The sequence below is a fragment of the Oncorhynchus keta genome, unplaced genomic scaffold (assembly GCF_023373465.1).
Source record: "Oncorhynchus keta strain PuntledgeMale-10-30-2019 unplaced genomic scaffold, Oket_V2 Un_contig_17723_pilon_pilon, whole genome shotgun sequence".
Classification (NCBI taxonomy): Eukaryota; Metazoa; Chordata; class Actinopteri; order Salmoniformes; family Salmonidae; genus Oncorhynchus; species Oncorhynchus keta.
Window position 1 is genome coordinate 46,658 of NW_026280544.1, and position 6,037 is coordinate 52,694.

Consider the following 6,037-nt stretch of genomic DNA (forward strand, 5'->3'; position numbering starts at 1 on the left):
CCCCCGGGATACCATCACCCCCTCTAACCTACCACCTTATCCAACTACCAACTGACCTGCCTACCAATCCCCGACCCCAACTACCGACCACTCCATTACTTCAGCCCAACAAACGCAGAGGAGGAATGATGACGATGTCGATGGAGCCAGCCAGGATCTCTGCTCCAGCCAGGATCTCTGCTCCAGCTAGGATCTCTGCTCCAGCCAGGATCTCTGCTCCAGCCAGGATCTCTGCTCCAGCTAGGATCTCTGCTCCAGCCAGGATCTCTGCTCCAGCTAGGATCTCTGCTCCAGCCAGGATCTCTGCTCCAGCCAGGATCTCTGCTCCAGCCAGGATCTCTGCTCCAGCCAGGATCTCTGCTCCAGCCAGGATCTCTGCTCCAGCCAGGATAAACTCTTCCAGCCAGGATAAAAAGGAATTTTTAAGGAAAGGGATTTTTGTAGAGGGATAAACTATTTAAAATGTGAGCGCGGAGGATGTGATTGGATTGGAGGGATGTGAGCGCGGAGGATGTGAGCTGCGGAGGATGTGAGCGCGGAGGATGTGGCGCGGAGGGATGTTCTGTACAGACCAGATAGGACAGTTTAACATGGCTGTGATGGACTCCAAGTGGAGAAAGGGATAAGTCTGGGACGCACAGGATCATTGAACACACACACACACTGTACACACACACACTGTACACACACACACTGTACACACACACACACACACTGTACACACACACACACTGTACACACACACACACTGTACATACAGACACTGTACACACACACACACACACTGTACACACACACACACTGTACACACACACACACACACACACACTGTACACACACACACAAAGGAAACTCCACCCAGACGACCAGACGGTGACGTCAGACCCTCTCCTCTCCTCCATCTCCGTGTCTCTCTGTGTGAGAATGGGGCGACGTCAGACCCTCTCCTGTCCTCCATCTCCGTGTCTCTCCGACGTCAGACCCTCTCCTCTCCATGTCTTAGCAAAGAACTAAAGAAGAAAATGCCTCTGTGGAATAACGCGCCAGAGCTGCACGCTTTACCCGCTCGTTGTCATGCCGATTCATCTCTTTGTGTTGTTGATATTACCACTACTATTATTTTATTTTTGTAAACATTATTTTGTGAATCTGAGGACAACTGAGAATGAATTCCTGTGTGGAGGAGGATACGTGTCAGAGGCTTTACAGTACAGGACCAGGACAACTACACTACCCAGGAAACACTGGGGTTTTGGAACGTCAACCCTGATGATTCTACCCAGAGGTCACCTGATCAGACCCTGCAGAGGTCAGGACAGACTGAGACTACAGAGACTCTATTCCACTTTACATACACTAGCTGATGCTGATTGGTTATAAACTTGGCCTTACCAACCATTCTGTTTGCCCTTCCATTCTGTGGTCAGTTTAATATCAGTGGTTAGATGGGAGGAGGGCCGTTATATACATCCATTGTGCCATGGTTTTACCTCCCGCACCATGACTTACTTCAACGTCTTGATGCTATGTACCTGTCCGTTTACACACACACACCGTTACACACACACACACACACACACACACACACACACACACACACACACGCACACACACGGTCGTTGTGTCTCTGAATCAACTCAATACAAACTGACTCTGTGTGTGAAACCGAGGACGTTCCACAACGGTGATGGAGGTTAACGATGGCCTCCAGTTATATTGGAGATTTAAGACCAGGTTAACAACTGATACAGGGTCAGATATTTTGACTTTCTCCTAATGGCCAAGGTTAGGATGTGGGTAGAGCAAGCTGATCCTAGATCTGTGAATATGAGTCCCCTAATGGTTAAGGTTAGGATGTGGGTAGAGCAAGCTGATCCTAGATCTGTGAATATGAGCAACGTCTACCCTGACCACTACTACGACTGAGCCCTTTACCCAGCATGCTTTGTGGTCCTCATTCAAGATGGCGGCTCTGTCAAAAGGGCCAAGTTTTGCAGTCCTTGTAATAATCTCATTTCTATTATAAACTTCACCTGGTGAACCAGCTCTCCTTACTGCTGTGTGTGTGTGTGTGTGTGTGTGTGTGTGTGTGTGTGTGTGTGTGTGTGTGTGTGTGTGTGTGTGTGTGTGTGTGTGTGTGTGTGTGTGTGTGTGTGTGTGTGTGTGTGTGTGTGTGTGAGGGGGGGTCCTCAGCTTGCTTCCTTCTGAGGATTTGATTCATAATGACGTCCAGGATGAGTTGACTGTAACAGTTGATTCATAAGGACATCCAGGATGAGTTGACTGTAACAGTTGATTCATAATGACGTCCAGGTTGAGTTGACTGTAACAGTTGATTCATAAGGACATCCAGGATGAGTTGACTGTAACAGTTGATTCATAAGGACATCCAGGATGAGTTGACTGTAACAGTTGATTCATAATGACGTCCAGGATGAGTTGACTGTAACAGTTGATTCATAAGGACGTCCAGGATGAGTTGACTGTAACAGTTGATTCATAAGGACATCCAGGATGAGTTGACTGTAACAGTTGATTCATAATGACGTCCAGGATGAGTTGACTGTAACAGTTGATTCATAATGACGTCCAGGATGAGTTGACTGTAACAGTTGATTCATAAGGACATCCAGGTTGAGTTGACTGTAACAGTTGATTCATAATGACATCCAGGTTGAGTTGACTGTAACAGTTGATTCATAATGACATCCAGGATGAGTTGACTGTAACAGTTGATTCATAAGGACATCCAGGATGAGTTGACTGTAACAGTTGATTCATATGACATCCAGGATGAGTTGACTGTAACAGTTGATTCATAAGGACATCCAGGATGAGTTGACTGTAACAGTTGATTCATAAGGACATCCAGGATGAGTTGACTGTAACAGTTGATTCATTGACATCCAGGATGAGTTGACTGTAACAGTTGATTCATAATCCAGGATGAGTTGACTGTAACAGTTGATTCATAAGGACATCCAGGTTGAGTTGATTCTGACATAATGAGTTGATTCATAATGACGTCCAGGTTGAGTTGACTGTAACAGTTGATTCATAAGGACATCCAGGATGAGTTGACTGTAACAGTTGATTCATAAGGACATCCAGGATGAGTTGACTGTAACAGTTGATTCATAAGGACATCCAGGTTGAGTTGACTGTAACAGTTGATTCATAATGACGTCCAGGTTGAGTTGACTGTAACAGTTGATTCATAAGGACGTCCAGGATGAGTTGACTGTAACAGTTGATTCATAATGACGTCCAGGATGAGTTGACTGTAACAGTTGATTCATAAGGACATCCAGGATGAGTTGACTGTAACAGTTGATTCATAAGGACATCCAGGTTGAGTTGACTGTAACAGTTGATTCATAATGACATCCAGGTTGAGTTGACTGTAACAGTTGATTCATAATGACGTCCAGGATGAGTTGACTGTAACAGTTGATTCATAATGACATCCAGGATGAGTTGACTGTAACAGTTGATTCATAAGGACATCCAGGATGAGTTGACTGTAACAGTTGATTCATAAGGACATCCAGGATGAGTTGACTGTAACAGTTGATTCATAAGGACATCCAGGATGAGTTGACTGTAACAGTTGATTCATAATGACATCCAGGATGAGTTGACTGTAACAGTTGATTCATAATGACATCCAGGATGAGTTGACTGTAACAGTTGATTCATAAGGACATCCAGGATGAGTTGACTGTAACAGTTGATTCATAAGGACATCCAGGATGAGTTGACTGTAACAGTTGATTCATAAGGACATCCAGGATGAGTTGACTGTAACAGTTGATTCATAAGGACATCCAGGATGAGTTGACTGTAACAGTTGATTCATAATGACGTCCAGGATGAGTTGACTGTAACAGTTGATTCATAATGACGTCCAGGATGAGTTGACTGTAACAGTTGATTCATAAGGACATCCAGGATGAGTTGACTGTAACAGTTGATTCATAAGGACATCCAGGATGAGTTGACTGTAACAGTTGATTCATAATGACGTCCAGGTTGAGCTGACTGTAACAGTTGATTCATAAGGACATCCAGGATGAGTTGACTGTAACAGTTGATTCATAATGACGTCCAGGTTGAGCTGACTGTAACAGTTGATTCATAAGGACATCCAGGATGAGTTGACTGTAACAGTTGATTCATAAGGACATCCAGGATGAGTTGACTGTAACAGTTGATTCATAATGACGTCCAGGTTGAGTTGACTGTAACAGTTGATTCATAAGGACATCCAGGTTGAGTTGACTGTAACAGTTGATTCATAAGGACATCCAGGATGAGTTGACTGTAACAGTTGATTCATAAGGACATCCAGGTTGAGTTGACTGTAACAGTTGATTCATAAGGACATCCAGGATGAGTTGACTGTAACAGTTGATTCATAAGGACATCCAGGATGAGCTGACTGTAACAGTTGATTCATAAGGACATCCAGGATGAGTTGACTGTAACAGTTGATTCATAAGGACATCCAGGATGAGCTGACTGTAACAGTTGACATCCAGGTGATGACTGTAACAACTCCTTACATCCACACAGGACTGTAACATTTTCTCATGCTATATTTAGGTACGACATCTTGGGTACACACACACACACACACACACACACACACACACACACACACACACACACACACACACACACACACTGCATCCCACCGCCAGACCCCCAGGCAGACAGCTGTTGTAATATTCCTTCAGCTCCAGTCCTAAAGATAACAGTCTGTACTTGGCTCTCAGACGGAGGTGACAGGGATGATATGGGTGGTAACAGGTAGAGGTACAGGTAGAGGTACAGATGACAGGTAGAGGTACAGGTAGAGGTATTTTTCTCAGATAGAGGTACAGGTAGATACAGGTACAGGTAGAGGTACAGGTACAGGTAGAGGCAGACAGGTAGAGGTACAGGTAGAGGTACAGGTAGAGGTACAGATAGAGGTGACAGGGTACAGAGGTAGGTAGAGGTACAGGTCGAGGTAGAGGTACAGATAGAGGTACAGGTAGAGGTACAGGTACAGGTGGAGGTACAGGTGGAGGTACAGGTAGAGGTACAGGTAGAGGTACAGGTAGAGGTAGGTGGAGGTACAGGCAGATAGAAGGTACAGGTCAGGTACAGGTAGAGGTACAGATAGAGGTACAGGCCATCCCCCTCCTCCCCAGCCGATAGCAGGTTATAGGTATTTCTGCTTTTAAAGGCATTATCCCATTGAGCCACCACCGTATGTAGTGTTTACCGTGAGCGGGATCTCCCTGAACCCGGAAACATTGCCTTTAAAAGCCTCACTGCCTCTCTAACCTTAAGTATTCATGTCGTGAGCTTGAGGGTTCCTGACTGTCTGGTTTCCTGCTTCACACAAACACTACAGGCTTTTAATCAACTGGTCCCACTTTGATTTATTCACCTTCGATGACGTGCTGTACATAATGTATTTATCTATTTATTTATTTATTGACTGAGGATTGTGATTGGTTGAGACAGTCTTTCAGCCAAACAGACCCGTTTGAAGCTGAGCCTGTTGGTTTGTCGTGTGTGTCATGATACTGGTCAGCGGGTGGCTCATTTAGGGTTACGGGCAAATCTGAAATGGCTCCCTATTACCTATGTAGTGCACTACTTTGAGCCAAAGAAGTGCCTATTTGAGGAAGGAATATGTATAGGAATAGTAAAGGAATAAGAGGAGCTTTTGAGCAATAACTGAAGAACATATTCCCTATATAAAACAAGTCAACTACTTGACCATTCTAGCTCTTAGCTGTGGCTGCTGGTCCACTGGGGATTCTGGCTCTTGGCTGTGGCTGCTGGTCCACTAGGATTCTAGCTCTTAGCTGTGGCTGCTGGTCCACTAGGGGATTCTAGCTCTTAGCTGTGGCTGCTGGTCCACTAGGGATTCTAGCTCTTAACTGTGGCTGCTGGTCCACTAGGGATTCTAGCTCTTAGCTGTGGCTGCTGGTCCACTAGGGGATTCTAGCTCTTAGCTGTGGCTGCTGGTCCACTAGGG

General features: G+C 45.2%; 1 long non-coding RNA gene across 16 annotated transcripts; it reads left to right on the forward strand.

The window, feature by feature from the left end:
* The first annotated feature begins 1,559 nt into the window (after positions 1 to 1,559).
* On the forward strand, positions 1,560 to 4,521 carry LOC127919861 (uncharacterized). Of its 16 annotated transcripts, none has more exons than XR_008104284.1 (3): positions 1,560 to 2,313; positions 2,474 to 2,633; positions 3,032 to 4,521. It is a non-coding gene; the product is annotated as an uncharacterized LOC127919861 (long non-coding RNA). The 16 variants fall into 16 exon arrangements; XR_008104285.1 differs by having other exon boundaries at positions 2,514 to 2,633; XR_008104293.1 differs by lacking the exon at positions 2,474 to 2,633 and adding an exon at positions 2,634 to 2,673 and having other exon boundaries at positions 3,072 to 4,521.
* Positions 4,522 to 6,037: the final 1,516 nt, after the last annotated feature.